Source organism: Oncorhynchus keta, chromosome 34 (assembly GCF_023373465.1).
Source record: "Oncorhynchus keta strain PuntledgeMale-10-30-2019 chromosome 34, Oket_V2, whole genome shotgun sequence".
Lineage (NCBI taxonomy): Eukaryota > Metazoa > Chordata > Actinopteri > Salmoniformes > Salmonidae > Oncorhynchus > Oncorhynchus keta.
The window spans coordinates 11,944,914-11,970,815 of record NC_068454.1 but is presented as its reverse complement, the minus strand read 5'-3'; the positions used below and the strand labels follow the sequence as shown (position 1 = coordinate 11,970,815).

At 43.3% G+C, this 25,902-nt stretch overlaps 7 non-coding genes and 3 pseudogenes across 7 annotated transcripts; all 10 read left to right on the top strand.

Annotated features, from left to right (window-relative positions):
* The first annotated feature begins 18,631 nt into the window (after positions 1–18,631).
* LOC127915420 (U1 spliceosomal RNA) lies at positions 18,632–18,792 on the top strand. The gene has a single exon (XR_008091237.1). It is a non-coding gene; the product is annotated as a U1 spliceosomal RNA (small nuclear RNA).
* Positions 18,793–19,384: 592 nt separating this feature from the next.
* Positions 19,385–19,503, top strand: LOC127915470 (5S ribosomal RNA). The gene has a single exon (XR_008091290.1). It is a non-coding gene; the product is annotated as a 5S ribosomal RNA (ribosomal RNA).
* Positions 19,504–20,170: 667 nt separating this feature from the next.
* LOC127915414 (uncharacterized) lies at positions 20,171–20,344 on the top strand (annotated as a pseudogene).
* Positions 20,345–20,938: 594 nt separating this feature from the next.
* Positions 20,939–21,057, top strand: LOC127915469 (5S ribosomal RNA). Its single transcript, XR_008091289.1, has one exon. It is a non-coding gene; the product is annotated as a 5S ribosomal RNA (ribosomal RNA).
* A 667-nt stretch (positions 21,058–21,724) lies between these two features.
* On the top strand, positions 21,725–21,866 carry LOC127915424 (uncharacterized; annotated as a pseudogene).
* A 603-nt stretch (positions 21,867–22,469) lies between these two features.
* On the top strand, positions 22,470–22,588 carry LOC127915468 (5S ribosomal RNA). The gene has a single exon (XR_008091288.1). It is a non-coding gene; the product is annotated as a 5S ribosomal RNA (ribosomal RNA).
* Positions 22,589–23,262: 674 nt separating this feature from the next.
* LOC127915393 (U1 spliceosomal RNA) lies at positions 23,263–23,426 on the top strand. Its single transcript, XR_008091206.1, has one exon. It is a non-coding gene; the product is annotated as a U1 spliceosomal RNA (small nuclear RNA).
* Positions 23,427–23,967: 541 nt separating this feature from the next.
* Positions 23,968–24,086, top strand: LOC127915474 (uncharacterized; annotated as a pseudogene).
* A 667-nt stretch (positions 24,087–24,753) lies between these two features.
* On the top strand, positions 24,754–24,913 carry LOC127915412 (U1 spliceosomal RNA). Its single transcript, XR_008091228.1, has one exon. It is a non-coding gene; the product is annotated as a U1 spliceosomal RNA (small nuclear RNA).
* Positions 24,914–25,508: 595 nt separating this feature from the next.
* LOC127915467 (5S ribosomal RNA) lies at positions 25,509–25,627 on the top strand. Its single transcript, XR_008091287.1, has one exon. It is a non-coding gene; the product is annotated as a 5S ribosomal RNA (ribosomal RNA).
* The last annotated feature ends 275 nt before the right edge of the window (positions 25,628–25,902 follow it).

Sequence of the window (25,902 nt, the reverse complement as noted above, 5' to 3'; positions counted from 1 at the left end):
ATAATCCACTATTATCCTCAGTAATTTTCCATCCAAATTGTAAGACCCTGGTCGCTTGTCATTGTTGACAGACAACGATTTTTTCACCTCTTCCACACTCAATTTACGGAATTCAAAATTACAATGCTTGTCTCTCATAATTTGGTCAGATATACTTGGATGTGTAGTGTAAGCATTTGTTGCTAGCATGTCATGCCTAAATTTGCTAATCTTGCCAATCTTTTTATTTAACATTTTATTTAACTAGGCAAGTCAGTTAAGAACAAATTGTTCTTTACAATGACGGCCTACCCCGGCCAACACCGGACGATGCTGGGCCAATTGTACGCCGCTCTATAGTACTCCCAATCATGGCCGGATGTGATTCATCTTGGAATCAATGCAGGGACTGGAGTGATGCCTCTTGCACTGAGTTGCAGTGCCTTAGACCGCTGTGCCACTCGGGAGCCATCTGATTCAATCAGTTCACGTTTTCTCCCAAAATGTCATTTAAGGTGCTCCAAAGCTTTTTACTATCATTCTTTGTCCTTTTTCTTTGTTTCATAGTGTAGTTTCTTATTATTTTTATTCAGTTTAGTCACATGATTTGCCAATTGATTGTGCAGCCAGACTTGTTTGCCATTCCTTTTGCCTCATCCCTCTCAACCATACAATTTTTCAATTCCTCATCAATCCATTTTTACAGTCATTTTCTTGTGGATGCATGCGTGTTATTAACTGGAATAAGCTATTTCGTAAATGTGTCAAGTGCAGCGTCTGTTTGCTCCTCATTACCCACTATGGACCAACAAATATTATTTACAACAACATTGAAATCACTACAAAACTTCTTGTATGACCTCTCATACATTATATTAGGCCCAGCCTTTGGAACTTTGGTTTTCCTATATATTGCTACTGTATTGTGATTTACTACAGCCAATGGTTCTGGAAACTCCTTTAAAGCACATTTCTGCAGCATTAGTAAAGATGTGATCAATACATGTTGATGATTTCATTCCTGTGCTGTTTGTAACTACCCTGGTAGGTTGACTGATGACCTAAACCAGGTTGCAGGCACTGGAATGAACAGTTTTAAGCTTTTTAAGTCATTAGCTTGATGAAAGCCAGTCAATAATCACCCAGAAAATTTACCTCTGTTGATATCACATACATTATCAAGCATTTCACACATATTATCCAGATACTGACTGTTAACACTTGGTGGTCTATAGCAGCTTCCCACAATAATGGGCTTTAGGTGAGGCAGATGAACCTGTAGCCATATTACTTATGCTCAATTTAACTAAATCAATGGGGGCCTGACTCTAGCTTTTATTTTGTTGATTGTAAATTCTTAGATTATAGGCTACTATAAAATTATATATGTCCAATATCTTTTCTACATCCTTAATATTATTTTTTTGTCGTTTAAGTTTACACTGAAAGTGTTTTTCTATCGCCAAGATGTACGTGCAACACCCCAAAAACGTTGAGTATATATTTGTTTTATGTCATCCCGCCACCCACCCGGACCCCTGTTGCGAACCACAAATGGGTCCCAGCCCACAGTTTGGTGCGCTAACTAACGTAAGACAATGCTACTGCACTGAGCTCCGCTCTCCTGTTCTGTATTGTATTGTACTGCACTGTACTCTAGTGTGCTTTGCTGTTCAAATGTGTGAAACATGAGGAGAATGACATTCACATTCATAATGATGCTTTTCTGTGTAGTACAGATCAGTGACCCATGATGTAATTCCGTTACCCTAATTCTGTTACTGGGTATAAATCCATTTCACTTACTGTAGTTCAATAAACAAAATATTTTTTCAAACTCAAGGTGCCATGTCATAGCTGACACCCCATTCCTTCTGACACCCCATTCCTTCATAATGTATGGCATGGCAATACACCACGTCAGTCAGTGGCTTCATCAATAAATGCATCAATGACGTCGTCCCCACAGTGACCGTATGTACATGCCACAACCAGAAGCCATGGATTACAAGCAACTGAGCTAAAGGGTAGAGCTGCCGCTTTCAAGGAGCAGGACTCTAACCCGGAAGCTTATAAGAAATCCCGCTATGCCCTTCGACGAACCATCAAACGCAAAGCATCAATACAGGACTAAGATTGAATCGTACTACACCGGCTCCGATGCTCGTCGGATGTGGCAGGGCTTGCAAACTATTAGGGACTACAAAGGGATGCACAGCCACGAGCTGCCCAGTGAAAGGAGCCTACCTGAAAGACTAAATTACTTCAATGCTCGCTTTGAGGCAAGTAACACTGAAGCATGCATGAGAGCTTCAGCTGTTCCGGACGACTGTGTGTTCACGCTTTCTGTAGGCGAAGTAAGACCTTTAGGTCAACATTCACAAGGCCTCAGGGCCAGATGGATTACCAGGACTAGTATTCTGAGCATGCGCTGAACAACTGACAAGTGTCTTCACTGACATTTTCAACCTGTCCCTGACTAAGTCTGTAATACCAACATGTTTCAAGCAGACCACCACAGTCTCTGTGCCCAAGAACACTAAGATAACCTGCCTAAATGACTACCGACCCGTAGCACTCACGTCTGTAGCCATGAAGTGCTTTGAAAGGCTGGTCATGGCTCACATCAACACCATTATCCCAGAAACCCTAGACCCACTCCAATTTGCATACCGCCCCAACAGATCCACAGATGGTGCAATCTCTATTGCACTCCACACTGCCCTTTCCCACCTGGACAAATGGAACACCTATGTGAGAATGTTATTCATTGACTACAGCTCAGCGTTCAACACCATAGTGCCCTCAAAGCTCATCAATAAGCTAAGAACACTGGGACTAAACATCTCCCTCTGCAACTGGATCCTGGACTTCCTGACGGACCTCCCCCAGGTGGTGAGAGTAGGTAACAAAAAAAATCCACCACGCTGATCTCCTACTATACTTCCTGTTCACTCATGACTGCATGGCCAGGCATGACTCCAACACCATCATCAAGTTTACCGATGACACAACAGTAGTAAACCTGATCACCGACAACGACGAGACAGCCTATAGGGAGGGGATCAGAGACCTGGCTGTGTGGTGCCAGGAAAACATCCTCTTCCTCAACGTGATCAAGACAAAGTAGATGATTGTGGACTACAGGAAAGGAGGACCGAGCACTCCCGCATTCTCATCGACTGAGCTGCAGTGGAGCAGGTTGAGAGCTTCAAGTTCCTTGGTATTCACATCACCAACAAACTATCATGGTCCAAACACACCAAGACAGGTGTGAAGAGGGCATAACAAAGCCTATTCCTCATCAGGAGACTAAAAAGATTTAGCATGGGTTCTCAGATCCTCAAAAGTTCTATAGCTGCATCATCGAGAGGTTGCATCACTGCCTGGTATGGCAACTGCTTGGCCTCCGACCGCAAGGCACTACAGAGGGTAGTGCGAACAGCCCAGTACATCACTGGGGCCAAGCTTCTTGCCATCCAGGACCTCTATACTAGGCGGTGTCAGAGGAAGGCCCTAAAAATTGTCAAAGACTCCAGCCACCCTAGTCATAGACTGTTCTCTCTGCTACTGTACGGCAAGCTGTACCGGAGCGCCAAGTCTAAAAGGTTTCTTAACAGCTTCTACTTCCAAGCCATAAGACTCCCGAACAGCTAATCAAAGACCCCTCTTTTACACTGCTGCTACTGTCTGTTTATTATCCATGCATAGTCACTTTAACTTGACCTACATGTACATATTACCTCAATTACCTCGACTAGCCGGTGCCCCCGCACATTGACTCTGTACCGGAACTCCCTGTATATAGCCTTGCTTGTTATTTTACTGCTGCTGTTTAATTATTTGTTACTTTTATTTTCTATTTTCTACTTAACACTTTTTTCTCTCTTAACTTCTTAAAGCATTGTTGGTTAAGGGCTTGTAAGTTAGCATTTCACTGTAAGGTCTACACTTGTATTCAGCACGTGACAAATCAAATTTGATATTTTGATTTATTTAACACTTTTTTGGTTACTACATGATTCCTCCATATGTGTTATTTCATAGTTTTGATGTATCTACTATAATTCTACAATGTAGAAAATAGTAAAAATAAAGAACCCATAGAATGAGTTGGCGTGTCCAAACTTAACTAGTACTGTATGTATCTGTTGCTGCTGCTGACTATTTGGCAGTGAGCAGACTGTTACTGAGTGTGTGGTGGGGAGGGGTGTGTAAGAGCACTGCACCCATTTCCAACCCTTTTCCCATATAACATATTAAAGCTCTAGAACGTATATAACATCGAAAGCACTAGAGGTTTTAGATAAATAAGCTCAGAGGTTGCTTATAGTAAACTGCATTCTAATGTCGACTTTTCTTATGGAAAACTGTGTCACGCAGAGTTTTACGCATGCTCAGTTCTTGGGTCTCGAGAATGGAAATTTGACGCCACCCCCCTTCTTCACATTGAGCCCTCCGCCCTTGTAGCCCGTCGCGGGAGGTTCCGGACTGGGTACCGTCGCCGGACGCTCTGGACTGAGTTCCGTCGCCGGACGCTCTGGACTGAGTACCGTCGCCGAACGCTCTGGACTGCCGACGCGCACTGTAGGCCTGGTGCGTGGTGCCGGCACTGGTGGAACGGGCCTGGGGACACGCACCTCAGGGAGAGTGCGGGGAGGAGGAACAGGGCATACTGGTCCCTGGAGGCGCACTGTAGACCTGGTGCGTGGTGCCGGAACTGGTGGTACCGGGCTGGGGACAGCACCTCAGGGCGAGTGCGGGGAGGAGGAACAGGGCATACTGGACTGCCGAGGTACACTGTAGGTCTGGTGTGTGGTGCCGGAGCTGGTGGTACCGGGCTGGGGACACGCACCTCAGGGCGAGTGCGGGGAGGAGGAACAGGGCATACTGGACTGCCGAGGCATACTGGAGGCCTGGTGCGTGGTGCCGGCACTGGTGGTACCGGGCTGGGGACACGCACCTCAGGGCGAGTGCGGGGAAGAGGCACAGAATACACTGGACAGTGGAGATGCATTGGAGATCTAGGTAACCATAGACATATAAACCCCTAGACATACAAAAAACCCTAGACAATACAAAAACTAAATAAACCACCCTTGTCACACCCTGATCTAACCAAAACAAAGAAAACAAATAAAACTAAGGTCAGGGGGTGATGTGGACTTTTATCTGGAATGAGATGTTGGCCTATCGGGGGCTATAGGCTACTAGCTCAGCAAATCATGGCAAAACTGAATTGCAATTATTTACCCAGATTTTAGTCTGTAGCCTTTGCCTATTGAAATATCAAATCAATATTGCAAGTAAATCTTATCAAATTTATTTGTATAGCCCTTCTTACATCAGCTGATATCTCAAAGTGCTGTACAGAAACCCAGCCTAAAACCCAAAACAGCAAGCAATGCAGGTGTAGAAGCACGGTGGCTAGGAAAAACTCCCTAGAAAAGCCAAAACCTAGGAAGAAACTTAGAGAGGAACCAGGCTATGTGGGGTGGCCAGTCCTCTTCTGGCTGTGCCGGGTGGAGATTATAACAGAACATGGCCAAGATGTTCAAATGTTCATAAATGACCAGCATGGTCAAATAATAATAATCACAGTAGTTGTCGAGGGTACAGAAAGTCAGCACCTCAGGAGTAAATGTCAGTTGGCTTTTCATAGCCGATCATTGAGAGTATCTCTACCACTCCTGCATACTAAAGAGTTGAAAACAGCAGGTCTGGGACAATTAGCACGTCCGGTGAACAGGTCAGCTTTCCATTGCCGCAGGCAGAACAGTTGAAACTGGAGCAGCAGCACAGCCAGGTGGACTGGGGACAGCAAGGAGTCATCATGCCAGATAGTCCTGAGGCATGGTCCTAGGGCACAGGTCCTCCGAGAGAAAGAAAGAAAGAAAATTAGAGAGAGCATACTTAAATTCACATAGGACACCGGATAAGATAGGAGAAATACTCCAGATATAAAAGACTGACCGTAGCCCCCCGACACATAAACTACTGCAGCATAAGTACTGTAGGTTGAGACAGAAGGGGTCAGGAGACACTGTGGCCCCATCCGATGATCCCCCCCGGACAGGGCCAAACAGGTAGGATAGTGGGCCATTTATAATGGTTTGTAGTCTTAACATCTGGAACATAACTGCACAATTGCCATAAAATTGCCAATACATTTTTTTTAAAGTTCTTCCAAGTGTTTTTTTTTTAGGGGGTAGAAATCATTCCTCCATGTGCAAACTTCCAACTTCAACTGTATTGATAGTTATGCACATGTGCAAACGGGACATATTTACAATTATAAACTGGGTGGTTTGAGCCCTGAATGCTGATTTGGTTGAAAGACGTGTTATATCAGATAGTGTACCACAGGTGTGACAAAAATAATATTTTTACTGTTCTAAATAGGTTGGTAACCAGTTTATAATAGCAGTAAGGCACCTCTGGGGTTTGTAGTATATGGGCAAAATACCACGACAAACGGCCTGTGTCATAAGAACAGCCATTAGCCATGGTACGGTTGAAGTCAGTAGTTTATATACACCTTAGCCAAATACATTTCAACTCAGTTTTTCACATTTCCTGGCATTTAATCCGAGTAAAAAGTCCCTGTTTTAGGTCAGTTAGAATCACCACTTTATTTTAAGAATGTGAAATGTCAGAATAATAGTTGAGAGAGTGATTTATTTTAACTTGTATTTCTTTCATCACATTCCCAGTGGGCCAGAAGTTTACATACCAAATACTAATTGAGTGTATCATTGCCTTTGAATTTTTTAACTTTGGTCAAACATTTCAGGTAGCCTTCTACCAGCTTCCCACAATAAGTTGGGTGAATTTTGGCCCAGGTTTGTAGGCCTTGCTCACACACACCTTTTCATTCCTGCCCACATATTTTCTATGAGATTGAGGTGAGGGCTTTGTGATGACCACTCCAATACCTTGACTTTGCTGTCCTTAATCCATTTTGCACAACTTTGGAAGTATGCTTGGGGTCATTGTCCTTTTTGCGACCAAGCTTTAACTTCCTGACTGATGTCTTGAGATGTTGCTTCAATATATCCACATACTTTTCCTGCCTCATGATGCCATCTATTTTGTGAAGTGCACCAGTCCGTCCTGCAGCAAAGCACCCCCACAACATGATGCTGACACCCCTGTGCTTCACAGTTGGGATGGGGTTCTTCGGCATGCAAGCCTCCCCATTTCTCCTCAGAACATAATGATGGTCATTATGGCCAAACAGTTCTATTTTTATTTCATCAGACCAGAGGACATTTCTCTAAAAAGTACGATCTTTGTCCCCATGTGCAGTTGCAAACCGTAGTCTGGCTTTTTTAATGGTGGTTTTGGAGTAGTGGCTTCTTCCTTGCTGAGCGGGTCTTTCAGGTTATGTCGATATAGAACTCGTTTTGCTGTGGATATAGATACTTTTGTACCTGTTTCCTCCAGCATCTTCACAAGGTCCTTTGCTGTTGTTCTGGGATTGATTTGCACTTTTCGCACCAAAGTACGTTATATATATATATAATATATATATATATATATATCTCTAGGAGACAGAACGCATCACCTTCCTGAGCGTTATGATGGCTGCGTGGTCCCGTGGAGTTTATACTTGCGTACTATTGTTTGTACAGATGAACGTGGTACCTTCAGGCGTTTGGAAATTGCTCCAAAGGATGAACCAGACTTGTCTACAATTTTTGGCTGATTTCTTTTGATTTTCCCATGATGTCAAGCAAAGAGGCACTGAGTTTGAAGGTAGGCCTTGATATACATCCACAGGTACACCTCCAATTGAATCAAATGATGTCAATTAGCCTATCAGAAGCTTCAAAAGCCATGACATAATTTTCTGGAATTTCCCAAGCTTTTTAAAGGCACAGTCTACATAGTGTATATACACTTCTGACCCACTTGAATTGTGGTACAGTGAATTATAAGTGAAATATTCTGTCTGTAAACAATTGTTGGAAATATTACTTGTGTCATGCACAAAGTAGATGTCCTAACCGAATTGCCAAAACTATAGTTTTTTGGAGTTGGAGTTAGAGCTACAGGGTGCAAATTTCTGCCTGAAGAAGCTGGCCTTTGCTTTCCTGACTGATTGCGTGTATTGGTTCCTGACTTCCCTGAACAGTTGCATATCGCGGGGACTATTCGATACCTATTGCAGTCCGCCACAGGATGTTGTTGTGCTTTTCGAGGGCAGTCAGGTCTGGAGTGAACCAAGGGCTATATCTGTTCTTAGTTCTGCATTTTTTGAACAGAGCATGCTTATCTAAAATGGTGAGGAAGTTACTTTTAAAGAATGACCAGGTATCCTCAACTGACGGGATGAGGTCAATATCCTTCCAGGATACCTGGGCCAGGTCGATTAGAAAGGCCTGCTCGCAGAAGTGTTTTAGGGAGCGTTTGACAGTGATGAGGGGTGGTCGTTTGACTGCGGATCCGTAGCGGATACAGGCAATGAGGCAGTGATCGCTGAGATCCTGGTTGAAGACAGCGGAGGTGTATTTGGCGGGCCGTCTATGAGGGTGCCCTTGTTTACAGATTTAGGGTTGTACCTGGTGGGTTCCTTGATGATTTGTGTGAGATTGAGGGCATCTAGCTTAGATTGTAGGACTGCCGGGGTGTTAAGCATATCCCAGTTTAGGTCACCTAACAGAACAAACTCTAAAGCTAGATGGAGGGCGATCAATTCACAAATGGTGTCCAGAGCACAGCTGGGAGCTGAGGGGGGTCGGTAGCAGGCAGCAACTTATTTCTGGAGAGGGTAATTTTTAAAATTAGTAATTTGAACTGTTTGGGTATGGACCTGGAAAGTATGACATTACTTTGCAGGCTATCTCTGCAGTAGACTGCAACTCCTCCCCATTTGGCAGTTCTATCTTGATGGAAAATGTTATAGTTGGGTATGAAAATCTCAGAATTTTTGGTGGCCTTCCTGAGCCAGGATTCAGACACGGCAAGGACATCAGGGTTAGCAGACTGTGCTAAAGTCGTAAGTAAAACAAACTTAGGGAGGAGGCTTCTGATGTTGACATGCATATGAAACCAAGGCTTTTTCAATCACAGAAGTCAACAAATGAGGGTGCCTGGGGACATGCAGGGCCTGGGTTTACCTCCACATCACCCGCGGAACAGAGGAGGAGTAGTATGAGGGTGCGGCTAAAGGCTATCAAAACTGGTCGCCTAGAGTGTTGGGAACAAAGAATAAAAGGAGCAGATTTATGGGCATGGTAGAATATATTCAGGGCATAATGCGCAGACAGGGGTATGGTGGGGTATCAGGAATAAGGTCCCACAACCAGACAGCTCAGGATGGACAGCCCACCCATAAAGCCCTACCTTCTTCCAGAGAACACATCATTAGCAAGAGCCAGACACACTTTCACTTCTATGAACAAAAACAGGGATGGAATGACAGGTAAGGAAATCTTCATTCGAGAGATGGCCCCCAGAATTCTGTTAATTCCAGTTCTCCTCTCGAACACTGTTATTGTTCGACAGTGTCTATGTCTTACCCTCCCGCAGTGTGATATGAATCCAGGTAGCTCTTTCAGCTAGCTGTCACCAGGAGTCCTTGGTATGTTCCCCCCCATAGGCCTCAGGGACTGGATTGAGTGACTTCACCTGTAATTCACCTGTAATTCACCTGTAGTGCATAAAATCTTGGACATACAGGTTTGGTTAACAAACAGTTTCTCATTTGTTCTATCTGATTATATCTTTAACTTCTATACCTACTTGTTAGCTAATAAAAAAAATAAAAAAAGTAATATCCAGTAGGTCACATCCTATCCTAGAACACAATTTACCCATCCCCCCTTTGATACCTGGCTCTGCCCAGGTAACAACCTTGCCTACTCTAAACAATGACTTAGGTAAGATTAGTAAATTATCCTTATGTCTGACATCACCATGTAGGAGCACCCCTTTCATTTTCCACATGTCCAATTCTCCCTTGGGCGTCCATTCATGTCAATCCTGTACCAATTCTCTGTGAAGTGTCTTATCTACTTTAAGAAGTATCTGTGCTACTTCTATATTTTCGTAAATATATATTTATTGATTTAAACAGTAACCCTTTTCCCTCCTATCTCTCAAATACTACTAAGCGTCTCACTGTTTGACTTTATATAAAATTATTGATTTTAGAAAAAACGTGTCTATGAGTGGCAATCTCTAAAGTCCTTACATTTCCTTTATCAATCTATCTTGATCCTAAATCATCATAGAAGCCACACATCCCTTTCAAATTCAATACAATTTAAATAAAAACCTCCTAATAATCAAACAAAGCCAAAACAAATGCTAACCATATCAAATGCTTCCTACACTAATAAGCTCTTTCCTTCAGGGATCCACAGTGTCTTATCCTTCCTGTTTGGCCCTGTCCAGGGGTGTCCTCGGATGGGGCCACAGTGTCTCCTGACCCCTCCTGTCTCAGCCTCCAGTATTTATTCTGCAGTAGTTTATGTGTCGGGGGGCTAGGGTCAGTTTGTTATATCTGGAGTACTTCTCCTGTCCTATTCGGTGTCCTGTGTGAATTTAAATGTGCTCTCTCTAATTCTCTCTTTCTCTCTTTCTTTCTCTCTCTTGGAGGACCTTAGCCCTAGGACCATGCCTCAGGACTACCTGACATGATGACTCCTTGCTGTCCCCAGTCCACCTGGCCATGCTGCTGCTCCAGTTTAAACTGTTCTGCCTTATTATTATTGGACCATGTTGGTCATTTATGAACATTTGAACATCTTGGCCATGTTCTGTTATAATCTCCACCCGGCACAGCCAGAAGAGAACTGGCCACCCCACATAGCCTGGTTCCTCTCTAGGTTTCTTCCTAGGTTTTGGCCTTTCTAGGGAGTTTTTCCTAGCCACCGTGCTTCTACACCTGCATTGCTTGCTGTTTGGGGTTTTAGGCTGGGTTTCTGAACAGCACTTTGAGATTTCAGCTGATGTACGAAGGGCTATATAAATACATTTGATTTGATTTATCTGACAATAACATGAAGTAAAATCAGTTTCATCAATAATTTAATATATGTTGCATAGTGTGGAATACCTTATCTACAGTAATTTATCACCCCTAAGAACTGAAACTTATTTTTCTATGTAATTTCCTGCCCTATTGGCTTAATATATCTCCTATCCAAACCTCAATGTATCTTATCTTCCCCTATTTATTATCAATGATAAATAGGATTTTTTTTCTATTGTAATACCAAATCAATAATAGCCAATTCAAAAACTTCACAGCTAATGTTGTAAAACCGAATCCTGAACCACTTTCTCATCTGCGGTTCTAACTATAATTCTAACCCAAAACTAAAACTCCATTATAATTCATTTACGTTAAAACTAGTAACCCAAATGCACAAAAAATCAGCCTCTCCCCTGAGGCTGATCAGACCCCAAGGGATAGCCATGATAAGGTCAAAGGTCATACCACCCTTTTATAGTCATGTTCCATACCACATTAGACATATTAAAGAGCCCTTTATCCTTAAAATAAAAAAAATCACTTGTATAATTAAAACTCATAAAATAAAAACTCATAAAGTTCCATATGTGAGCGTGCCTCTTTAAAATACCTTTGCACTAAAACAAATAGTCCTAACAAATGTTTTATGTGTGTATATTTGCAAACCTTAATGAATAAACTAAACTTCCAGGCCTTTTTCAATTTGTTCGTTTATGGCCTCAATCTCACCCACTCTCCCCAAGATTATAATCCCAGGAAACATCTAAAAGAGAGACAATAAAACTCCACAAAACGCCTAACTAGCATTCACTATGCTACATCGATTCAGAAACTCAAAAGTGAACTATAAACTAAACCTAATGATAATTCCCCTTTACCTCAAATCATTAATCATAAGTTTTAAACAACGTCAATGTATATGTATACTTAAATGAACATGCTACCCTTAGATACAATTAACCTGATAACATTATTATCTAATGTATTACTTTTTCCCTCTGTCGCAAATGCCGTACATTTCTTAGTGTAAGAAATCAGTAATTTAATCCCAGATATTTAATTAAAATGTAAACGCATTCTCCCATGGCTCCTCCAACTTACATATTTTAGATAACTTCCATCCATCCCAGAAGAAGGAATCCTACTTAAACACACCAGAATACAATGTTTAATTATGTTAAAATCAACTCCTATAATAAACAATAAACAGTAACCAAATAAACAAAACACTTTTATCAGCAAAAAACTAACTATACAAAAACTCCCTACCATAATGCTTCAGATGACAATATTACTCAGAGACTCATGTTTACATCTCAATAAAACAAAACACAGTCTGCATGTTCCTCAAGAAACAACGTGCCCCTGTTACAGATGTCTATGTATCAGGGGAAAAGCTCAAATAACCAAATTCAACCTAGCTAATTTCCCAAAACATATGCAATTGTTTTTTACTTATAGAGGTTGCTTTTCAACATTAATACCCTAACATTGTTCCACATAATGGAAACAGTGCTCAAATTCATTGGTGTTACTTAAACAATCAAACCAGGAATCAATAACCATCAGAATCCATTATCACTATGTTTTACGATTCAGACATTCAGATCTCCCTTTCTCATAGCCAAATACAGTCCAAATGAACGCCACAAATCAATGATGTCCACCTAGCGAATCTGCTGCTAGTTTTTGTAGCATCCTTCCTGACTACCCTGACGACTTACAACTACTTTTAAAAATGTATTTTGAAATTTTGATCAACTTCTGAAGTGACTCAAAACAATAATGCACGCATTTTCCTTCTAAAAGACACAAACAATCTTCTCCGTTACCCCCAGTCACAACATAATTTCCGTGGCGACAAAAGTGCCCTGCGAGTGATGTCATCAACAAGCGCTCAACCTAGAGCCGAGCCGCAACGACTTTCAATGAATTGTAAATAATTGTTGGCTGTCTGCAGCAACAGTATTACGGGTTTGATAAACCAAACCTAATTTATCACATCTGTTGAATGTTGAATTAAAATTTACAACATCAATCAACATCTCTCAATTCGATAAATTTATAAGAACATTTTGATGGGCAAAAATCTATCGCAATTGTCTCTTCGTTATTATTTAGAATTGATTTAAATAACTGTCTCGTCTTTGATTCAGCATTTTAATTACGACTCTATTCCCAATACATTATTCAAACAGATCATTTAGTGAACTGACATCGTCTTGCATCAAAATTCGCTCCATCCTTATTTTGAGTTGAATGTATTAGTCTTTCAATTTGAACCAAACAAACTATTTAAGTTTATATCTTATACCAATACTAGTGACTACAACTTTCTCTGCAAAACATACAATTAGTTTAATTACAACCAAAACTCAGAGAATTTTTTTTTTAGTTAACACCTTGGCTGGGAACCAAACCCTGGACTGCAGTTTGTAAGACTGCTTTGCTCACCACAATACCACCAACGCTATGGAACTGAATGAGATTCTCCACAAATAGACCCATTTTACAATTGTCTGTATTCATAACTTCGGCATCGGGACAACAGAAAATAGCCCTAATTTAAAAGCCCAAAGTTTCCTCAGCGAGGATTCTCATTAATTTCGCTCTCTTTGTATCTGATCCCTTTTTTTTACCCGATTGTCGCCTCTGATCTTCCCCTAGGTTAAATTACAATCTTGGTGGTGATGTTTGAAGGGAGTGTTACACTTCGTTACAATTAAAACATGTTATATTTTTCTTTTGACTCACCTTATCCACTTTTCTCAACTTTTGTCCTTTTTCTACCTCTATTATCCCTCCCTCGGCTTCAGCAGGCTTTTTCTACCTCTATTATCCCTCCCTCGGCTTCAGCAGGCTTTTTCTACCTCTATTATCCCTCCCTCGGCTTCAGCAGGCTTTTTCTACCTCTATTATCCCCCCCTCGGCTTCAGCAGGCTTTTTCTACCTCTATTATCCCTCCCTCTGTTTCAGCAGGCTTTTTCTACCTCTATTATCCCTCCCTTGGCTTCAGCAGGCTTTTTCTACCTCTATTATCCCTCCTCGGCTTCAGCAGGCTTTTTCTACCTCTATTATCCCTCCCTCGGCTTCAGCAGGCTTTTTCTACCTCTATTATCCCTCCCTCGGCTTCAGCAGGCTTTTTCTACCTCTATTATCCCTCCCTCGGCTTCAGCAGGCTTTTTCTCCCTCCCTCGGCTTCAGCAGGCTTTTTCTACCTCTATTATCCCTCCCTCGGCTTCAGCAGGCTTTTCTACCTCTATTATCCCTCCTCGGCTTCAGCAGGCTTTTTCTACCTCTATTATCCCTCCCTCGGCTTCAGCAGGCTTTTTCTACCTCTATTATCCCTCCCTCGGCTTCAGCAGGCTTTTTCTACCTCTATTATCCCTCCCTCGGCTTCAGCAGGCTTTTCTACCTCTATTATCCCTCCTCGGCTTCAGCAGGCTTTTTCTACCTCTATTATCCCTCCCTCCTTCAGCAGGCTTTTTCTACCTCTATTATCCCTCCCTCGGCTTCAGCAGGCTTTTTCTACCTCTATTATCCCTCCCTCGGCTTCAGCAGGCTTTTTCTACTCTATTATCTATTATCCCTCCCTCGGCTTCAGCAGGCTTTTTCTACCTCTATTATCCCTCCCTCGGCTTCAGCAGGCTTTTTCTACCTCTATTATCCCTCCCTCGGCTTCAGCAGGCTTTTTCTACCTCTATTATCCCTCCCTCGGCTTCATTTTTCTACCTCTATTATCCCTCCCTCGGCTTCAGCAGGCTTTTTCTACCTCTATTATCCCTCCCTCGGCTTCAGCAGGCTTTTTCTACCTCTATTATCCCTCCCTCGGCTTCAGCAGGCTTTTTCTACCATTATCCCTCCCTCGGCTTTTTTTCTACCTCTATTATCCCCCTCTTTTTTTCATTTTTCTACCTCCCCTCCCTCGGCTTCAGCAGGCTTTTTCTACCTCTATTATCCCTCCTCAGCAGGCTTTTTCTACCTCTATCAGCAGGCTTTTTCTACCTCTATTATCCCTCCCTCGGCTTCAGCAGGCTTTTTCTACCTCTATTATCCCTCCCTCGGCTTCAGCAGGCTTTTTCTACCTCTATTATCCCTCCCTCGGCAGGCTTTTTCTACCTCTATTATCCCTCCCTCGGCTTCAGCAGGCTTTTTCTACCTCTATTATCCCTCCCTCGGCTTCAGCAGGCTTTTTCTACCTCTATTATCCCTCCCTCGGCTTCAGCAGGCTTTTCTACCTCTATTATCCTCCCTCTGTTCAGCAGGCTTTTTCTACCTCCCCTCCCTCGGCTTCAGCAGGCTTTTTCTACCTCTATTATCCCTCCCTCGGCTTCAGCAGGCTTTTTCTACCTCTATTATCCCTCCCTCGGCTTCAGCAGGCTTTTTCTACCTCTATTATCCCTCCCTCGGCTTCAGCAGGCTTTTTCTACCTCTATTATCCCTCCCTCGCTTTTTTTCTACCTCTATTATCCCTCCCTCGGCTTCAGCAGGCTTTTTCTCTATTATCCCTCCCTCGGCTTCAGCAGGCTTTTTCTACCTCTATTATCCCTCCCTCGGCTTCAGCAGGCTTTTATCCCTCCCTCGGCTTCAGCAGGCTTTTCTACTATTATCCCTCCCTCGGCTTCAGCAGGCTTTTTCTACCTCTATTATCCCCCCTCGGCTTCAGCAGGCTTTTTCTACCTCTATTATCCCTCCCTCTGTTTCAGCAGGCTTTTTCTACCTCTATTATCCCTCCCTTGGCTTCAGCAGGCTTTTCAGCTTCAGGGCTTTTTTACCTCTATAATCCCTCCCTCTATTATCCCTCCCTCGGCTTCAGCAGGCTTTTTCTACCTCTATTATCCCTCCCTCGGATTCAGCAGGCTTTTTCTACCTCTCCCTCCCTCGGCTTCAGCAGGCTTTTTCTACCTCTATTATCCCTCCCTCGGCTTCAGCAGGCTTTTTCTACCTCTATTATCCCTCCCTCGGCTTCAGCAGGCTTTTTCTACCTCTATTATCCCTCCCTCGGCTTCAGCAGGCTTTTTCTACCTCTATTATCCCTCCCTCGGCTTCAGCAGGCTTTTTCTACCTCTATTATCCCTCCCTCGGCTTCAGTAGGCTTTTTCTACCTCTATTATCCCTCCCTCGGCTTCAGCAGGCTTTTTCTACCTCTATTATCCCTCCCTCGCTTCAGCAGGCTTTTTCTACCTCTATTATCCCTCCCTCGGCTTCAGCAGGCTTTTTCTACCTCTATTATCCCTCCCTATTTTTCTACCTCCCCTCCCTCGGCTTCAGCAGGCTTTTTCTACCTCTATAATCCCTCCCTCGGCTTCAGCAGGCTTTTTCCCTCTATTATCCCTCCCTCGGCTTCAGCAGGCTTTTTCTACCTCTATTATCCCCCTCGGATTCAGCAGGCTTTTTCTACCTCTATTATCCCTCCCTCGGCTTCAGCAGGCTTTTTCTACCTCTATAATCCCTCCCTCGGCTTCATTTTTCTACCTATTATCCCTCCCTCGGCTTCAGCAGGCTTTTTCTACCTCTATTATCCCTCCCTCGGCTTCAGCAGGCTTTTTCTACCTCTATTATCCCTCCCTCGGCTTCAGCAGGCTTTTTCTACCTCTATTATCCCTCCCTCGGCTTCAGTAGGCTTTTTCTACCTCTATTATCCCTCCCTCGGCTTCAGCAGGCTTTTTCTACCTCTATTATCCCTCCCTCTGTTTCAGCAGGCTTTTTCCCTGTATTATCCCTCCCTCGGCTTCAGCAGGCTTTTTCTACCTCTATTATCCCTCCCTCGGCTTCAGCAGGCTTTTTCTACCTCTATTATCCCTCCCTCTGCTTCAGCAGGCTTTTTCTACCTCTATTATCCCTCCCTCGGCTTCAGCAGGCTTTTTTTCTACCTCTATTATCCCTCCCTAGCAGGCTTTTTCTACCTCTATCCCTCCCTCGGCTTCAGCAGGCTTTTTCTACCTCTCCCTCCTCGGCTTCAGCAGGCAGGCTTCAGCAGGCTTTTTCTACCTCTATTATCCCTCCCTCGGCTTCAGCAGGCTTTTTCTACCTCTATTATCCCTCCCTCGGCTTCAGCAGGCTTTTTCTACCTCTATTATCCCTCCCTCGGCTTCAGCAGGCTTTTTCTACCTCTATTATCCCTCCCTCGGCTTCAGCAGGCTTTTTCTACCTCTATTATCCCCCCCTCGGCTTCAGCAGGCTTTTTCTACCTCTATTATCCCTCCCTCTGTTTCAGCAGGCTTTTTCTACCTCTATTATCCCTCCCTTGGCTTCAGCAGGCTTTTTCTACCTCTATTATCCCTCCCTCGGCTTCAGCAGGCTTTTTCTACCTCTATAATCCCTCCCTCGGCTTCAGCAGGCTTTTTCTACCTCTATTATCCCTCCCTCGGCTTCAGCAGGCTTTTTCTACCTCTATTATCCCTCCCTCGGATTCAGCAGGCTTTTTCTACCTCTATTATCCCTCCCTCGGCTTCAGCAGGCTTTTTCTACCTCTATAATCCCTCCCTCGGCTTCAGCAGGCTTTTTCTACCTCTATTATCCCTCCCTCGGCTTCAGCAGGCTTTTTCTACCTCTATTATCCCTCCCTCGGCTTCAGCAGGCTTTTTCTACCTCTATTATCCCTCCCTCGGCTTCAGCAGGCTTTTTCTACCTCTATTATCCCTCCCTCGGCTTCAGTAGGCTTTTTCTACCTCTATTATCCCTCCCTCGGCTTCAGCAGGCTTTTTCTACCTCTATTATCCCTCCCTCGGCTTCAGCAGGCTTTTTCTACCTCTATTATCCCTCCCTCGGCTTCAGCAGGCTTTTTCTACCTCTATTATCCCTCCCTCGGCTTCAGCAGGCTTTTTCTACCTCTATTATCCCTCCCTCGGCTTCAGCAGGCTTTTTCTACCTCTATTATCCCTCCCTCGGCTTCAGCAGGCTTTTTCTACCTCTATTATCCCTCCCTCGGCTTCAGCAGGCTTTTTCTACCTCTATTATCCCTCCCTCGGCTTCAGCAGGCTTTTTCTACCTCTATTATCCCTCCCTCGGCTTCAGCAGGCTTTTTCTACCTCTATTATCCCTCCCTCGGCTTCAGCAGGCTTTTTCTACCTCTATTATCCCTCCCTCGGCTTCAGCAGGCTTCACATATATGGGTGCTGATACTGCAGCCATATTCTCACAATATTAAAAAGTCATTGGTGATTGGTACTCCTTCGCCCTGTTCAAATGATCAAAGGAAATCATGCTGGTGAGCAGTGGAACTGGACTGATGTCTGATGGCCCTGTGTTTTCCATGGTGGAATTAGAACCCTTCTTTTACGGAGTAAATCAAAAGCACAAGAGAATGTGAGATGTTATCGATAATAAATCAATTGGTTTCATGCATTTGTCTGTGTGTGTGTGTGTGTGTCTGAATGTGATTGTATTTCGTCATATCGCATACATTTGTGATATCAGACAGGTTAAGATATTAAAAAGTCATTGGTGATTTTTTTCTACAGTGTTGCATGATGGGAATCTCGTGCTTCACTGATATAGTCTAGTAAACAAAATAAACTACTTTTCACCACTCTGTCTGCAAGTGCATTCCTAAACGGCATTTAACGCAGGTCGATGTGATGTGATATTATCAGAACACAAAGTGGTTACCGTCAGCCGAAAATGTTGGCACTGGAGAGAGTTGCCCTCCACTGATGTATTCAAGTCATACTTACCTGGCAAGGGAGATACTGTAATCAAGAAGGCAGTTCACCCAGGGCGAGGCTCAGCCATTGCACTCCGACTGTGCTGACAGCTGCGAATTTCCCAAATGTGGAATCTCGATTGCATAATTTATGGTAGTGGGGACTGCGTTCGCGCTCTCCCTGATGTCTTGTTTAATGATAAACTGTTGCTTGGCGCCAGGCTTGAGGTAGACTTGAAGTCGACTGACCGGGCGTATGAAAATCTTTCAAGTCAGTTGTGAAAGAGACGCTGTGGACCAATCGAAAGGTGGAAACATTTGTCTGTAGCCAAACATTGTTGGTATTTTGTGGAAACATCATGTTGCCAAATGCAGCCCCATTGCGCTTCCAATATGAAATTGTCCATTCATGCACTACTCCTCCTTAGCACAGAACAATGCACTAGGATTTCAACATTCAGAGCTTTTGTCTATTTATTCTGGCTAGTAGGATAGCTGCATGGGAAACTGTTGCTCGTGATGTATTTGTCAGGAGTCATTGTATTTGTCCGTTTTTTCACAAGGCTGAAATATGTGCCCTCGCTTTCAAATGTTAGCAAGGTTTGTTTGTATTTCGTCCAACTATCTGTGCTAAAAAGTGATGGCTACAGCATATGTAATTTCTTCCACTTTTTGCGTGACCCAAAGTTCAAGCTGCTTGTCTAATTGGTGAAAATGCAATGTCTGTTTATCAGACTCACTTTGACTTTAAATGGCGTACCAAGACTTGTTCCTTTGCTTACGGCCATACCAGCCTGAATACGCCCGATCTCGTCTGATCTCGGAAACTAAGCAGGATCGGGCCTGGTTAGTACTTGGATGGGAGACTGCCTGGGAATACCAGGTGCTGCAAGCTTTTTGTCCACTAGGGTGTGCTCTTGCATTATTTCATCAGCAACACTGCTTTGTAGTAAGCATTTGATGCTGAATTTATTACGATCAAAGTTCCTTGTGCTGTCAGGGAGCCTTTGATTTATGAGACAAATAAGAATATCGTTACTGAATGCAGCTTGTGTGTGCTTGGTACTCCTTCGCCCTGTTCAAATGATCAAAGGAAATCATGCTGGTGAGCAGTGGAACTGGACTGATGTCTGATGGCCCTGTGTTTTCCATGGTGGAATTAGAACCCTTCTTTTACGGAGTAAATCAAAAGCACAAGAGAATGTGAGATGTTATCGATAATAAATCAATTGGTTTCATGCATTTGTCTGTGTGTGTGTGTGTGTCTGAATGTGATTGTATTTCGTCATATCGCATACATTTGTGATATCAGACAGGTTAAGATATTAAAAAGTCATTGGTGATTTTTTTCTACAGTGTTGCATGATGGGAATCTCGTGCTTCACTGATATAGTCTAGTAAACAAAATAAACTACGTTTTCACCACTCTGTCTGCAAGTGCATTCCTAAACGGCATTTAACGCAGGTCGATGTGATGTGATATTATCAGAACACAAAGTGGTTACCGTCAGCCGAAAATGTTGGCACTGGAGAGAGTTGCCCTCCACTGATGTATTCAAGTCATACTTACCTGGCAAGGGAGATACTGTGATCAAGAAGGCAGTTCACCCAGGGCGAGGCTCAGCCATTGCACTCCGACTGTGCTGACCCCTGCTGACCCCTGCGAATTTCCCAAATGTGCAAATCTCGATTGCATAATTTATGGTAGTGGGGGACTGCGTTCGCGCTCTCCCCTGATGTCTTGTTTAATGATAAACTGTTGCTTGGCGCCAGGCTTGAGGTAGACTTGAAGTCGACTGACCCGGCTTATGAAGATCTTTCAAGTCAGTTGTGAAAGAGACGCTGTGGACCAATCGAAAGGTGGAAACATTTGTCTGTAGCCAAACATTGTTGGCATTTTGTGGAAACATCATGTTGCCAAATGCAGCCCCATTGCGCTTCCAATATGAAATTGTCCATTCATGCACTACTCCTCCTTAGCACAGAACAATGCACTAGGATTTCAACATTCAGAGCTTTTGTCTATTTATTCTGGCTAGTAGGATAGCTGCATGGGAAACTGTTGCTCGTGATGTATTTGTCAGGAGTCATTGTATTTGTCCGTTTTTTCTCACAAGGCTGAAATATGTGCCCTCGCTTTCAAATGTTAGCAAGGTTTGTTTGTATTTCGTCCAACTATCTGTGCTAAAAAGTGATGGCTACAGCATATGTAATTTCTTCCACTTTTTGCGTGACCCAAAGTTCAAGCTGCTTGTCTAATTGGTGAAAATGCAATGTCTGTTTATCAGACTCACTTTGACTTTAAATGGCGTACCAAGACTTGTTCCTTTGCTTACGGCCATACCAGCCTGAATACGCCCGATCTCGTCTGATCTCGGAAACTAAGCAGGATCGGGCCTGGTTAGTACTTGGATGGGAGACTGCCTGGGAATACCAGGTGCTGCAAGCTTTTTGTCCACTAGGGTGTGCTCTTGCATTATTTCATCAGCAACACTGCTTTGTAGTAAGCATTTGATGCTGAATTTATTACGATCAAAGTTCCTTGTGCTGTCAGGGAGCCTTTGATTTATGAGACAAATAAGAATATCGTTACTGAATGCAGCTTGTGTGTGCTTGGTACTCCTTCGCCCTGTTCAAATGATCAAAGGAAATCATGCTGGTGAGCAGTGGAACTGGACTGATGTCTGATGGCCCTGTGTTTTCCATGGTGGAATTAGAACCCTTCTTTTACGGAGTAAATCAAAAGCACAAGAGAATGTGAGATGTTATCGATAATAAATCAATTGGTTTCATGCATTTGTCTGTGTGTGTGTGTGTGTCTGAATGTGATTGTATTTCGTCATATCGCATACATTTGTGATATCAGACAGGTTAAGATATTAAAAAGTCATTGGTGATTTTTTTCTACAGTGTTGCATGATGGGAATCTCGTGCTTCACTGATATAGTCTAGTAAACAAAATAAACTACGTTTTCACCACTCTGTCTGCAAGTGCATTCCTAAACGGCATTTAACGCAGGTCGATGTGATGTGATATTATCAGAACACAAAGTGGTTACCGTCAGCCGAAAATGTTGGCACTGGAGAGAGTTGCCCTCCACTGATGTATTCAAGTCATACTTACCTGGCAAGGGAGATACTGTGATCAAGAAGGCAGTTCACCCAGGGCGAGGCTCAGCCATTGCACTCCGACTGTGCTGACCCCTGCGAATTTCCCAAATGTGGAAATCTCGATTGCATAACTGCGTTCGCGCTCTCCCCTGATGTCTTGTTTAATGATAAACTGTTGCTTGGCGCCAGGCTTGAGGTAGACTTGAAGTCGACTGACCGGGCGTATGAAAATCTTTCTAATCAAGTCAGTTGTGAAAGAGACGCTGTGGACCAATCGAAAGGTGGAAACATTTGTCTGTAGCCAAACATTGTTGGCATTTTGTGGAAACATCATGTTGCCAAATGCAGCCCCATTGCGCTTCCAATATGAAATTGTCCATTCATGCACTACTCCTCCTTAGCACAGAACAATGCACTAGGATTTCAACATTCAGAGCTTTTGTCTATTTATTCTGGCTAGTAGGATAGCTGCATGGGAAACTGTTGCTCGTGATGTATTTGTCAGGAGTCATTGTATTTGTCCGTTTTTCTCACAAGGCTGAAATATGTGCCCTCGCTTTCAAATGTTAGCAAGGTTTGTTTGTATTTCGTCCAACTATCTGTGCTAAAAAGTGATGGCTACAGCATATGTAATTTCTTCCACTTTTTGTGTGACCCAAAGTTCAAGCTGCTTGTCTAATTGGTGAAAATGCAATGTCTGTTTATCAGACTCACTTTGACTTTAAATGGCGTACCAAGACTTGTTCCTTTGCTTACGGCCATACCAGCCTGAATACGCCCGATCTCGTCTGATCTCGGAAACTAAGCAGGATCGGGCCTGGTTAGTACTTGGATGGGAGACTGCCTGGGAATACCAGGTGCTGCAAGCTTTTGTCCACTAGGGTGTGCTCTTGCATTATTTCATCAGCAACACTGCTTTGTAGTAAGCATTTGATGCTGAATTTATTACGATCAAAGTTCCTTGTGCTGTCAGGGAGCCTTTGATTTATGAGACAAATAAGAATATCGTTACTGAATGCAGCTTGTGTGTGCTTGGTACTCCTTCGCCCTGTTCAAATGATCAAAGGAAATCATGCTGGTGAGCAGTGGAACTGGACTGATGTCTGATGGCCCTGTGTTTTCCATGGTGGAATTAGAACCCTTCTTTTACGGAGTAAATCAAAAGCACAAGAGAATGTGAGATGTTATCGATAATAAATCAATTGGTTTCATGCATTTGTCTGTGTGTGTGTGTGTGTCTGAATGTGATTGTATTTCGTCATATCGCATACATTTGTGATATCAGACAGGTTAAGATATTAAAAAAAAAAAAGTCATTGGTGATTTTTTTTCTACAGTGTTGCATGATAGGAATCTCGTGCTTCACTGATATAGTCTAGTAAACAAAATAAACTACGTTTTCACCACTCTGTCTGCAAGTACATTCCTAAACGGCATTTAACGCAGGTCGATGTGATGTGATATTATCAGAACACAAAGTGGTTACCGTCAGCCGAAAATGTTGGCACTGGAGAGAGTTGCCCTCCACTGATGTATTCAAGTCATACTTACCTGGCAAGGGAGATACTGTGATCAAGAAGGCAGTTCACCCAGGGCGAGGCTCAGCCATTGCACTCCGACTGTGCTGACCCCTGCGAATTTCCCAAATGTGGAAATCTCGATTGCATAATTTATGGTAGTGGGGGACTGCGTTCGCGCTCTCCCCTGATGTCTTGTTTAATGATAAACTGTTGCTTGGCGCCAGGCTTGAGGTAGAGACGCTGTGGACCAATCGAAAGGTGGAAACATTTGTCTGTAGCCAAACATTGTTGGCATTTTGTGGAAACATCATGTTGCCAAATGCAGCCCCATTGCGCTTCCAATATGAAATTGTCCATTCATGCACTACTCCTCCTTAGCACAGAACAATGCACTAGGATTTCAACATTCAGAGCTTTTGTCTATTTATTCTGGCTAGTAGGATAGCTGCATGGGAAACTGTTGCTCGTGATGTATTTGTCAGGAGTCATTGTATTTGTCCGTTTTTTCTCACAAGGCTGAAATATGTGCCCTCGCTTTCAAATGTTAGCAAGGTTTGTTTGTATTTCGTCCAACTATCTGTGCTAAAAAGTGATGGCTACAGCATATGTAATTTCTTCCACTTTTTGCGTGACCCAAAGTTCAAGCTGCTTGTCTAATTGGTGAAAATGCAATGTCTGTTTATCAGACTCACTTTGACTTTAAATGGCGTACCAAGACTTGTTCCTTTGCTTACGGCCATACCAGCCTGAATACGCCCGATCTTGTCTGATCTCGGAAACTAAGCAGGATCGGGCCTGGTTAGTACTTGGATGGGAGACTGCCTGGGAATACCAGGTGCTGCAAGCTTTTGTCCACTAGGGTGTGCTCTTGCATTATTTCATCAGCAACACTGCTTTGTAGTAAGCATTTGATGCTGAATTTATTACGATCAAAGTTCCTTGTGCTGTCAGGGAGCCTTTGATTTATGAGACAAATAAGAATATCGTTACTGAATGCAGCTTGTGTGTGCTTGGTACTCCTTCGCCCTGTTCAAATGATCAAAGGAAATCATGCTGGTGAGCAGTGGAACTGGACTGATGTCTGATGGCCCTGTGTTTTCCATGGTGGAATTAGAACCCTTCTTTTACGGAGTAAATCAAAAGCACAAGAGAATGTGAGATGTTATCGATAATAAATCAATTGGTTTCATGCATTTGTCTGTGTGTGTGTGTGTGTCTGAATGTGATTGTATTTCGTCATATCGCATACATTTGTGATATCAGACAGGTTAAGATATTAAAAAGTCATTGGTGATTTTTTTTCTACAGTGTTGCATGATAGGAATCTCGTGCTTCACTGATATAGTCTAGTAAACAAAATAAACTACGTTTTCACCACTCTGTCTGCAAGTACATTCCTAAACGGCATTTAACGCAGGTCGATGTGATGTGATATTATCAGAACACAAAGTGGTTACCGTCAGCCGAAAATGTTGGCACTGGAGAGAGTTGCCCTCCACTGATGTATTCAAGTCATACTTACCTGGCAAGGGAGATACTGTGATCAAGAAGGCAGTTCACCCAGGGCGAGGCTCAGCCATTGCACTCCGACTGTGCTGACCCCTGCGAATTTCCCAAATGTGGAAATCTCGATTGCATAATTTATGGTAGTGGGGACTGCGTTCGCTCTCCCCTGATGTCTTGTTTAATGATAAACTGTTGCTTGGCGCCAGGCTTGAGGTAGACTTGAAGTCGACTGACCGGGCGTATGAAGATCTTTCAAGTCAGTTGTGAAAGAGACGCTGTGGACCAATCGAAAGGTGGAAACATTTGTCTGTAGCCAAACATTGTTGGCATTTTGTGGAAACATCATGTTGCCAAATGCAGCCCCATTGCGCTTCCAATATGAAATTGTCCATTCATGCACTACTCCTCCTTAGCACAGAACAATGCACTAGGATTTCAACATTCAGAGCTTTTGTCTATTTATTCTGGCTAGTAGGATAGCTGCATGGGAAACTGTTGCTCGTGATGTATTTGTCAGGAGTCATTGTATTTGTCCGTTTTTTCTCACAAGGCTGAAATATGTGCCCTCGCTTTCAAATGTTAGCAAGGTTTGTTTGTATTTCGTCCAACTATCTGTGCTAAAAAGTGATGGCTACAGCATATGTAATTTCTTCCACTTTTTGCGTGACCCAAAGTTCAAGCTGCTTGTCTAATTGGTGAAAATGCAATGTCTGTTTATCAGACTCACTTTGACTTTAAATGGCGTACCAAGACTTGTTCCTTTGCTTACGGCCATACCAGCCTGAATACGCCCGATCTCGTCTGATCTCGGAAACTAAGCAGGATCGGGCCTGGTTAGTACTTGGATGGGAGACTGCCTGGGAATACCAGGTGCTGCAAGCTTTTTGTCCACTAGGGTGTGCTCTTGCATTATTTCATCAGCAACACTGCTTTGTAGTAAGCATTTGATGCTGAATTTATTACGATCAAAGTTCCTTGTGCTGTCAGGGAGCCTTTGATTTATGAGACAAATAAGAATATCGTTACTGAATGCAGCTTGTGTGTGCTTGGTACTCCTTCGCCCTGTTCAAATGATCAAAGGAAATCATGCTGGTGAGCAGTGGAACTGGACTGATGTCTGATGGCCCTGTGTTTTCCATGGTGGAATTAGAACCCTT